This window comes from Montipora capricornis, chromosome 4 (genome assembly GCF_036669925.1).
Source record: "Montipora capricornis isolate CH-2021 chromosome 4, ASM3666992v2, whole genome shotgun sequence".
Classification (NCBI taxonomy): Eukaryota; Metazoa; Cnidaria; class Anthozoa; order Scleractinia; family Acroporidae; genus Montipora; species Montipora capricornis.
This window is the reverse complement of record NC_090886.1, coordinates 26,934,952-26,947,451: the sequence shown is the minus strand read 5'-3', so window position 1 is coordinate 26,947,451 and position 12,500 is coordinate 26,934,952.

Here is a 12,500-nt window from a genome sequence, read left to right as displayed (position 1 = left end):
GATGACGATCTGTGAAGAATACTGTTCTGAGGTGAGGTTTCAATTCTTACAACAGTTACTTCTCGTAGCTTTCGTATTTTGTTTCTAACCGACCAATTGAGCCCGTTTACGCGTTTAATCAAGCCGCCGTTTTCGAGATAAACAAAGCTTTGCAGGAGCACGTAATTGTCAAACTATAGATGTTTTCACAGTGATATCATCAAATTAGCAAGGTCTTCCGAATTGTCATCTATAGGAGGTTGAAGATACCCGAAAAATAAATCTTTTTCCAAGTTTCCAGTCCCATGACGTCTTTCGTTTCGAAATACAGTATTTCGAATTTCCTAATTGTCACCTTACGTAGCTTATCATGGTGACACCATGATACCAACCTTCAGTGGAACCCCGTTAATACGGTCATCAACGGGCCGAAAAAAATTGGCCGTATTAACGGGGTGGTCGTATTACCGGGGGTAGGGTAAAATTCATGACTTAAGGGCCATAATGACAAAAATCGCATTTGCACTTAGAGAAAAACTTTTCTCTTTAATAAACAACAGGAATGTACGTACAGTAATTGTATAAAATACTTGAAACTTCGCACAGTAGGTAAAACGCTTAAATTGTTAAGTGTACTGTACGTTCTGAGCCTAAAATCAAAACAAGAACAGGCCCAGCTTACTATGCTTCTAAAAAACGGAAGCCGCCGTAGTTACCGAACCCAAAGACTTAAGTACAAAGAAAGCACGAAGACTTAATCCCTTCGCGGTTGTTCGATTACAGCGGTAACTAACGAAGCTCAATGAAATTAACATGTCACACGTACATTTTTGTAACGTGTCTTTTTTTTTTTTAGGCTCATCAATGTCACGTGTTTAAATAACGTTTTCAGTTTGGCGTGAGTGGCCGAGTAAACGGGGTGAATTGAAATTATAGAGGACTCTACTGTTTGGGATTTAAAATTGTGGCCGTTGGCCGTATTAACAGGTGACCGCATTAACGAGGGTTTTCTATAAAAGAATGTATGGCCGTTGGGCGGGCTTCCACTGTATTTGAATGAAAAAAATATCTATCCCTATGAATCTAAGCAGTTTGAGCCTTTCAAGTACATTAGGAGATGTGTTCATGCATTTTATCTCATGAGCGAAAAGTAAGCGCTTTAAAGGCAAAAGTCCACTTTGATCCACCTACACAAATAAAAGTTGTGATTTCAACGCTTCGACAAAGAGCTCAGAAACGATGTACCGCACAGATCTGAGAATTGGAGGTGGTGTCTAAATTTGTTTCCCGCAACATTCCAAGTTATTGGCTTTCTTGATCGAACGTTTCGAATTTATTTTTTTGTTTGCGTGACAGTGAAAATGTCTATCGCACGTAAATTTTTCAGTCGAAAAACTATCGATATGAAAGCTGTGGTGAATCAATTCGCACAATTCAGCCACCCCTATTCACATGACAGAATATTCTACTTCTTTTCCCCTTATACATCTCTGAACTAGTCACATGCGCCTCTCGGGCGCCTGTTTTAATTTGCCAAGTACGAAACAAAACAAGTAAATGTTTCTGCAGCCAGTTGCTCATTCATAACAACGCAGATAATGTACCGGTGAAAATCGCTTAATGTTTACAATTGCAAATAAATTCAACAGGTGACATAGCTGTAGGGGTAGTATGTCTTGGAACTGGTTGTTTGAATGGAAATTACGTGGGCGTTATGTCTATCTTTGCGGGATCTAGTATGTAGCATGACATCAGATAAACTGGTTTCAATTGTAATATTAATATGGGTAAACGGTATCCATCTGCAAAGGTTCCAAATTAAGAGTGTTGTGAGTAACGCGGCCGGTGACCTCCAGCTCTAGGTAACTAACTTTACAATAAAAAGAAAAAAATAGACATCGGTGGATGATGTTCGCACAAAGAACAGCTGAGGCAGAAAGAGACTAAGAAATCTCGGCCATTTATAACATACCGCTACTGGAAGTTCTGTACTGGCGATTTAGTCATGTTATCAACAGGCAGGATTATAGTAAATATCTTATAACATTTCTAGACGGCTGAATCCAGCATATTCACGTTCAGCTGCATTGCATTGCGTCATTTGCTATCTCGTGGAACATGGGCTTTGAATCAGCAAACGAAAATAAACGAGTCACGCTGAAGCCCCACTGCACGTTATAAATTCCGATTTTCATCGAATTCTGTTAGACGTGAGGCTCTTTCAAGTCTCTCGCTATCTGAAGTTTGGTTTTTTTTAGGGAGGGAGGTCAAATGTATTGCTCGGAGGGGTGTAGTACATTGCTTTTAGCCAATGAAATCACCGCCTCCTAATTCTATTGTCCATTTGCTGCACAGAAAACTAAATTCTTCCCAGAGTATAACTCGGATACCTTTCAGGTATTCCGAGTAATTAGCAACTATTCACAGAAGTGGAGGTGGCTAGTGGTGGATATTTACCGAGCCGCGAACAAAAAGTGAGATATATAATACATTTGCGTGAAAAGATATCCTTACTCTAACACAAAAACATTCAGATAGTAGCAAACTTCGTATTTATTAACCATTTCTTCTGCTTTTATGCTTGTCAGCTAATTCGCGACTGTTTTTGTATCTCATAGATGTTCAGATTTTCAATTACATGGCTGCTCAACCTCGCGATTGTGTAAATAGTCTGAAGTCAAAATAGATACGTTTCTCAGGAACCTGACAAAGAAGGCTTCCTAACCCGACAGATGAAATGTAAATATTCAATTAAATATTACAACAAAATTAAAAAACTAAAGACGGAAGTTTCTTGGCTAAAAAGTACGTTGTTTTACTCTGAAAACGACGAACGATTAACATTCTTTCCCGTAGTTCATTCAGTTGACACAAGGTAATCACGTGCACCGTTTATGGTTGCCTACCACGTGATCAATTTCTTCCTTTTGACAAAACATCATGACCTTTCCATTCGTTCATAAAAGTCAGAGTCTGCAGAAATTTTCGATCGATTGTCATTAATCTTTCGATGAGAATTTGATTCAGAGTTTTATATAAAACTAGGGATTTTTTTTTTGTTTTCTTCTGCTAACTCCTGGCTTTTATGGTACCTTTTGGTGCACACGCAAAGCCAAACAATGTTTTGACCTGGGATCAGGTTAGACTAACAAGAAGAGGAATTATGAAGCGGAAACAACATCTTTAGTCCTTTCTTAGTGTGTGCAATAAACGTTTGCTTAGTGCAACTGCAAGACATACATGACATGCTGGAAAACGTCCGTCAGAGCAATTTGCAGTTAGTTTTTTGCAGACTTATAGTATTTATTTAAACAAGAAACAAGTGAATTTTACTCAAGAGCGTGTTTTGTTATCTTTAAACTGAATTTATAACCAAAGCTTAAAAAACTAAAAGACCTCGAATTGGGAAAGGACATTACAAAATAATTAAAGGTGTGAACGTGTGAGCCAAAGGGCCTCTGCTGGCGCGACATGTGGGTGACCCTCAAATGGTCTTAATGACTCCCCACTTGAAAAAATTAACTGGAACGCTTCAGCTCAATACCACCCAATTCAGTGCCTTCTGTTTTTGTGTAACACGTACCACAGGCAACCCAGTGGACGGTTTATGGAGCGTCTAGTTCTTATTTAATTCCAGTTGAGCATAAAAATTCGATTGATGTATTTGAATACAAAGTACGGATCCATTGAATAAAAGATGGCCCAAAAATTGAATGCATTGAGAACTTTAAAAAGGTAAATATGATCCAAAGAGTCATACGCTTTTTCAAAGTCAACAGCAACATGAAAGCCTGACATTTTCGTATGTCTGGTGTATTCCAAAATATCATCAATAGTTTTTACAGCTTCGAAAATTGACCTTCCTTTTACATATGCATCTTGACCACACTGAATTAACTCGGGTAAGATTGACTCCAATCGTTTGGCTAAAGTTTTAGAAGCTATTTTAGCGTCCACATTGATTTGTGAAATTGGACGCCAGTTTTTTATCAACCTTTTGTCTTTGCCTTTCTTTTCCAACAAAGTAATTACAGCTTGTTTTTGAGAATTGGAGAGCTCACCATGACCATGTGCATTATTAAAGCAATCAATCAAATGCCTCCCTACTATTGGCCAAAACACTAAATAAAATTCTACCGTGAGCCCGTCATTCCCTGGAGTTTTGTTCTTTTGAAATGTCATTAAAGTGTTAAAACATTCTCCTACCGACAATTTTTCATCACATCTATCCCTTTGGTCCGAGGTCAATTTCGGAAGATGTAAGTCCCTCATAAATGATTCTGTCAAAGTTTCACTATTCTCATTTACACTTTTTTTATAAAGGTCAGAATAGAAGGAATTAAGTTCTTTCATGATCATATGAGGATTTGATATCGAGGATTCATCTTCCTTAAATATCTTCCAAATTGAACTTTTGTTACCTCTGGAGATTTCTTAATTTTAAAAAAATATTTGTTTCTTTTTTCACTTTGTTCGTACCAGGTGGCTCGGGTTCGTATTATTGTTCCTTGGGTAATGTAGTCATTCTGGAGCTCAAACTCTGTCTTCAACACCTCAAACATGTTCATATTTTCTGGCGAATGATCTTGATCACACAATTTTTAACAGTCGTTGACCTTAGATTCTAATGCTGCCGTTTTTGACCGTCGCTCTTTGGCTTTTAGTTTACCGTAAGAAATACTTTCTTGACGAATTCTATACTAACCGTTTTAAAACGGTTTCTTAGACTGAAAATACTCTTTATCAGCGCTATTTGAAATGGATTTTTAGACTTAAATATTGTTTGTCAGTGCTATTTGTAGGCAGTCTGCAGTCTGCAGTCTGCAAAGTCAGACACCGGTCGCGTAGCGAAAAATTGGAGTTGCAGTTGGCCGGTCTTAGCAGAAAGAAAATCGTATTCGGAGCCAAAGACAACGCTGTAAAAGTGAAAGCGAAATTGGAGCAAGCGTACCCTAAGCTAGAAAAAGAAGGTGGTTTTGAAATTTTAAGAAGTGGTGTTTCGACTTCCTTGTGTGGTTTGTGCGTTCTGAAGCCTCCAGCGGCGAGTGGTTTCAGTGTACATTTTTTAAGAAACGAATCTGGCCTAGGCCAAGCTCTTGCTTACGTACACCCCCTGCAAAGAGTGCATGGTATGCCCTTGTCTGTTACTGTCATTATTCTGTCCAGCAGAGTTGCTATTTTGCGAAGCAGTATCACTCGCTAAAACTCCTTGCTGCATTGGAGAATCTTCGTTGGAGTTTTGAAGTAAGTTTGTACAACCCGAAGCAGGCTCACCGCTCCCTTACGAGGCGTGCCAGATGAACTACGAGAACTGTTGCTTTCCGCCATCTTGCAGCTTTGCAGAGAGGCATATATTCTCTTTCCGCTGGAATAGTATGCATAATTAATTACTCGCCCCAGACCAATGCGGCCGAGCTTCCTGAAGACCCGGATTTGGAAGAACATAATTCGAAACACGAAAAACGAAACGCGGTCCGCATAAGTCATTTAGGAACAACACAATGCGTAAGTACAATAAAGATAATTGTCGACTCAGAAAACATAATTCAAGGAAGAACAGAATTTGAAAGTAAATAACAGAATTCAAAAGTGAATAACATAATTCGAAAACGAATAATAAAAGTCGAAAGCGAATTATAAAAATCGAAAGCGAATAACAAATCGAAAATGACAGTAGTAGAATTTGAAAGTGAAAAACATAATTCGAAAGTTTAGAACAGAATCGGGAAACTCCATAAGAGCGTAGGGAACTCCATAACAGCATTCCAAAGTTAATTTTGACGGGAATCACCCCCTATAAGCTTTAAGTTTATCCCTCCGATGCTTGACTTAAATAACTGCTTCGCCACTAGTGTGGACCATGGATATCATGATATGTCAAACTGGATTGAAACCAGCGAAAAATGCAGAAAAAAACATCTTCCAAACCGTTTCCAACCTCAAAACGAAGAGCATTGACTGTGTAAGAAATACAGTTGATGGCCGTGTGGCCGTGTGGCCGCGTCGAGCCACAGGAAGCGCGCGAAAAATGAAGCCTCGTTTATCTTTAGGTGAGTTAACCTGGGTTGAGCCTGCAATCCAATCGAAAACCAGAACCTGGTTAGGAGTCAACTTAAACAAACAGCTGACCTCGGTGAGCTCTAAGCTTGAGCCCGCGATATGGTCACGTGATACTGGTCAGCGGATACCTTGTTTTGACAGGCTTCAATTGATCAAAACATGGATGTCCAATATCAAAGATGTATGCTGTAAACTAGCATGATACTGGTCACATTGGCATACATGGACGGGTTTATGTACTTACCGACGGTCGATGACGTCATGGCTATAAAACCAAGATTTCTCATATCCATGGGTTACCATATTTTGTTAAGAGCTCCGCTAACACTCGGTCAACGCGTACTGAATGATGTGAATAATTATATGGAGTGTTGTAACTAGCAACCCCAGCATTTACAGCAGTGAAATCCAAAACGAACGGTAAAGAACAACGTTCCAGTGTTTGCCCGAAAATGTCCCGTCGCGTGCATCGATCAGCCGCAGCGTAACGCAAAATCTTGGTTTATATTCTTTCAAGAAATTAAATTCAGCGTTTTTCCACACGAACCACTGACTGTTGAAAATGAAAATATAGTTTTCCAGTATTTAGCAGCTTGCACGGATAACGCAATTTTTGTGATGCGTGTTCAGAGTTCATTCACACGAAGTTTAGTCTCCTACGCAGCCGTTCTTTGTGTGGTCACGCAACGCTCCTCCCCACACTAACAACGGCTGCTTTGTTTCGAACTGCATTCCTTTCCTTTATCTGACCAATCAGAGCTTGGTTCTCATATCCTAAATGTTCAATTTAATTTGTTTACATTGACGTCTTCCTTTCGCCTCTGTAAAGCTCAGTCCTTCATAATACCCGATTTTCGCCAATCTCAGGCTCATGACTGTTCTCTTCTCTCGTTCAATCGCTGTAGTCGCTTTTCCTTTAGATTTTCTTCGGCATTGAAGTCCTCTTCTATTTCTTTCTTCATCTTTTCCAGCTTATCTGATGCAAGTTGAAACCTCACTATTTAACGCTGGTAGCATTTACCTTACAAAAACAGGTCGCTGCTCTCCGGGCATTTAATATACACAATCCACACTGAGCGCAGATCGAATAATTTCAGCAAGATCTACAGAACGTCTCCCAAAAATCTTTGTCTTGTCATTTGCAGAGGCTGTTGAAGAACAAGTGAAGCACCTTGAGCGACCGTCCATCAATTTCTTCAGAGTTTCACATGGGTGAAATCTCTGAAGTTTCGCGCGAAACTAACAGGTCGTCGTTTTTCAAGTCAAAAGGCGAGCCACGATTAGTGCAACCCCTCATTATCACCTGCATTCGCCACGCAGTCCAAAAAAGGGGAATGGAATGTAGTTCAAAAGAAAGCAGCCGTTGTTTGTGTGGGGAGGAGCGTTGCGTAACCACAGAAAGAACGGCTGCGTAGAAGACTACACGAAGTTCGGTGCGAAATTCCCAAGTTCGTTTCAAACTTCGCCATTTGATTGGCAGTTACGTAATGAAATTCCCAATTTCGAAGTGAACTTATGAAATTTACAACGAACTTTGCAAGTTTTGTGTAATGCACTGTAATCGAACGTTCTTACGTTCGAGTCCTGTGAGTTCAGGTATTGGGGTTCGGATGTTAAAATAGGTATTCATTTACCATAATTCCTATCAAGCGCTAAGCGTCCTAAATTGACGATAATAGACAATTTAGAGAAAATTAAAAATTGCCGATAACCGTCATTTCCGGGGTAGAGGCTGGTTTGGAATACTCCGTCCACCGTTATTGTTTTCGTTGGCTGGTTGCATTCTTGTCCCCAGATCCCATCGTTTCTGCCGGCGGGTCATTCGCACGAGAAAGCAAAGGGCTCTGGAAACATCGGAATTCAATTGTTTTCATTGGTTAACTTGTGAACAGTAAAATTCTGAACCCTTTGAGGCAAGAATTATTAGTAACTCACATTATCATTGATATGAACATTGATATCTTAAAATGCCTTTTTATCTCTTGAATCCTATTAGCAGTTAAGTTCACGTTACTTTTTCGGTTACAAGAGGCTACTAACTTGTTTTCATTGACTTTTGTGTTATCTTATACCTCATTCACACCAACAAGACATGCATGTTTAATTAACCTGGGTCTAACAAAATAGCTTTTACATGAGCTTCAGGCGACCTTCAATACATGCTTCGTTCTGTGCTAAATTTGAAGTCGACAGAAATCAGCATTCATTTTTTTAAAAAGAAGACACTTTGAAACTGTGTTTAACTAAACATCTTCAAAACGTGATTAACGTTTGGTGTGAACGGGGCATTAAAGAACTTTTCAACTTACTATTTGTAGCGGAGCTCCCTTCGGCGCGCGCGCGGTTAAGAAAATATGGTAACCCATCGATGCGAGAAATTTTGGTTTTTTAGCCATGACGTCATCGATCGTCCGTACATACGTGCGTACGTACGTTCATCCTTCCATGTACGCCAATGTGACCAGTATCATACTAGTTTACAGCATACATCTTTGACATTGGACATTCATGTTTTGATCAATTGACACCTGTCAAAACAAGGTATCCGTTGACCAGTACCACGTGACCATATCGCGGGCTCAAGCTTAGAGATCACCGAGGTCAGCTGTTTTTTGGAAGTTGACCGCTGACCAGGTACTGGTTTTCGATTGGATTGCAGGATCAACTCAGGTTAACTCACCTAAACATGAACGAGGCTTCATTTTTGACGCGCTTTCTGTGGCTCGACGCGGCTAACGGCCATACTGCATCAACTATAGTTCTTACAAAGCAACGCTTTTCGTTTTCAGGAGGAAAACGGTTTGGAAAATGTTTTATTTCTGCATTTTCGCTGGTTTCAATCCAGTTTCACATATCATGATAGCTGTGGTCCACACTGGCGGCTACGCAGTTATCAAGGTCTTTTCGATCAACGCACTGTCAAAGAACCTAGCTCGGAAACGCTCCCCCGCCTTGCCGAACTAGTTTTAACGCTTAACTGTTTTTCATTCGCCGGCAACTATTACAAACAAATTAATGGTGTAGCGATGGGCACAAGAATGGGACCTAGCTATGCCAATCTTTTTGTAGGATGTGTTGAACACAAATTTTTTAATCGGTACAACGGCCCCAAACCTGAACTCTACGGCCGCTACATCGACGACTGCATCGGCGCTATCTCATCCAGCAGAGAAGAACTCGATCAATTTATAACCTCCGTCAACTCTTTTCATCCGGCTCTTAAATATACCTGGGAAATTTCGGAAACTTCATTGGCTTTCCTAGATATCAAAGTTTCTATTAGAGGCAACGTGCTATGTACTAGTGTGCACTACAAACCTACTGATTCACACAGTTATTTGTTGTATTCATCGTCACATCCATCACATGTCAAGAACTCCATTCCTTATTCTCAATTTCTTACACTTCGACGTCTATGTAGTGATGACTCCGATTTTTCCAGCAAATCAGAGGAGATGTGCCAGTTCTTCGAAAAACGTGGCTATCCTGTCTCTGTGGTCAAAGCGGGCCATCATCGCGCCCAACAATTTGATCGACAGTCATCACTACAAACGTCACAAAAAGATAAGAATGACAGAATTCCATTCACCCTCACTTTCCATCCTCATAATCACGCAGTCAAAAGCATCATTCTTAGTAATTTTAAATTACTCCAAAATGATCCCGAGACTGGTAGAATCTTTTCGCAACCTCCACTTATTTCGTTCAAACCCGACAAAAACGTAGGCAACTTTTTAGTTAGAAGCGCGCTCAAAACTAACGAGCAACCCGGCACTTTCAAATGCGCGCGCTCACGATGCAAAACTTGTCTTTTCATTGTTAACACTAGCAAGATATCGGGACCTAAGCGATCTGTTAAGATCACCGATCGTTTCACATGTACCTCCGCAAATGTCATTTATTGCATAACCTGTACTTTATGCAATATATTATACATCGGTGAGACAGGTAGACGACTAGGTGACCGATTCCGCGAACACCTTCGCGATGTTGAGAAGAATGACAGGGATGCATCTAAGCCAGTCGCTCGCCATTTTAATCTGCCTAACCACTTCAAAAAACACATGGCTATCTGCGGCCTTTCCCTACATCTAGGTACTACGGAAAGCCGCAAGAATCTGGAACAAAAATTCATCTTTCAAATCGGCACCCTTAATCCTCACGGTATTAACGAACGCTTTTCATTTAACTAATATATTCCTATTTTTCACGTTGCCATGTTACCACAAATTGCGTAGCTCCTACTCTACTATAAAAACTATACGTAACCCATAATCCCTCGATTCGCTCTGACGAAGGGCTAACGCTCAAAACATCAGTTTTTAGAATCTCTGTACGGTGGCCAATTTACATTATCAACTCCGTTGATAAAACCAAATTTTTGTGTTCAAGTCAAGCATCCGATGGAGATAAATTTAAAGCTGTGTTTTTGAAGTTGACCACTGACCAGGTACTGGTTTTCGATTGGATTCCCGCCTCAACTCAGGTTAGCTCACCTAAACATAAACGAGGCTTCATTTTACGCGCGCTTTCTGTCGCTCGACGCGGCCACACGGCCATACTACATCAACTATAGTTCTTACACAGCAACGCTTTTCGTGTTCAGGTAGAAAACGGGTTGGACAATTTTTTCATTGTGCATTTTTCTCTGGTTTCAATCCAGTCTGACATATCATGATAGCTGTGGTCCACACTGGCGGTTACGCAGTTATTCAAGGAAAGTATCGGAGGGATATAAACTTAAAGCTGAGTGTTTATTTTTAATTTGCTTAGAGCTGCTGCTGTATTGCAATTTTTGCCATATCTTTAAATATCTTTTGCAGTCTGTGAAACAGAGAAAATAGCCTCCCACCTTCCTCCGGGGAAATATTTTCCTGCCCTCGGGAACATGCGTTGTACGTGCTGAAACGTGAAAGAAACAAAATAATAATTTAATGCTCTTTACAAATCACCTTTCCTTGAACGGGAAATTTTGTTAAACAAAACTCTCTGGATGTGCATTGTAACCTAAAAACTTTGCAAAGCATTTTGTTTTGCACATATACAGGACTAAACAGCTCAATGGAAACGCAAGAAAAAAAGGTGATGTATGCAAAATTACCATGAGGTGCGAAAAAGAAACCGGTCTTCTAGGCGAAGATCGTGAATTTGTGCGTTTGTGCGCTCTTTCCGCCTGCCAGGGGATCAAAGTCGAGTCCCTGCAATTCCCCGCTATGGTCCGGGTTGGGGAAGGGGGGGGGGGGATTTACTTTGACTGGTGCATTACATGATGCCTTGAGGCCATATGACTAGAACAGAAACGAAAGGAGAGCGAAAGAGAACGGCAACGACAAACCAGAATACCATTAATAGCTCATACTTAGTGCAAGAACTTACTCCACAAATTCTTTCCTCTAAACCGTTTGTTATTTTCAAAAAGTCGTTTAATCGGTTATTCCTTTGTTCAGGAATGAAAATCGATTTTTTATTGTTAACTGGAATTAAATAACAATCATCTGTACTCTTTTGGACAGAAAGAAAAAGATTATTTGTTTGTTTGTTTTGCTCTAAAATACGATCGAACAACTTGAGTGCTTTTTAATCCGTTTGCCCAACTTGGTTTTCGATGTGCCTGGACAGCGACAAGAAAAATTTTGCCCTTATGTTATAAACACGTAATCGCAATGAGTTCTCGTAAAATTAGGGGCAAATTTCACTAACTTGTGTTTTCAGAAGTTTGTTTAAAGCACCTAAACGTTATTTAAGTGTTGGAGCGGATCTTATTTGAAGTTCGTCCTTTCTGGTTGCTTTTTGCCGATTCTTGTTCCAAGCCAACCTGGCGTGTTTCAAAGAAATACATCAAAATGTGAATGATCTCGTTTTCAGAGATTAAGTGGAATAAATTATATCAGTAAAACTCTTCCTTGACCTTGAAATGACAAAGTTTCTTTATGGCTTCTAATTTTAGCGTGATTCCTATTCGCTGGCTATTGACAGTTGACTCTGAAATGGCTTTTTTTCCTTTTCCATTCGCTCGCTGAGAGTGTGCTTGTTTTCTTTTACATGCGGTGCAACAAAAATTCATTGCCAAACCGGTGAATTCCAAAGTAAATTTCACTCACAAAACCGATATCGTACTCATCGCAGATAAAATAAAGATAAATAAAAAGATAAACCCCCAGATTTCAGAGGATATTCTTAGCTTTATGTGCCCACAAGATTCGAATGTAGCCGGCTAGCTACATTGTCTAGGCGTGTTGCTTTCATTGACAGAACCGGAAACTCGAGTAAACACGAGCCTGCGAACTTTTGAGTTGACGAAGTTAAGAAATAATTTGAAAATAATTTTGAATAAATTTTCGACCCTCGACCATTTACCCTCGACCCTCGACCAAAAGCCAAACTCTACTTTTGACTCTCAATTGAAAATCACTGTATTCAATTAACTTTTAAAAAATAATTACGATAGTACGCGCACTCGC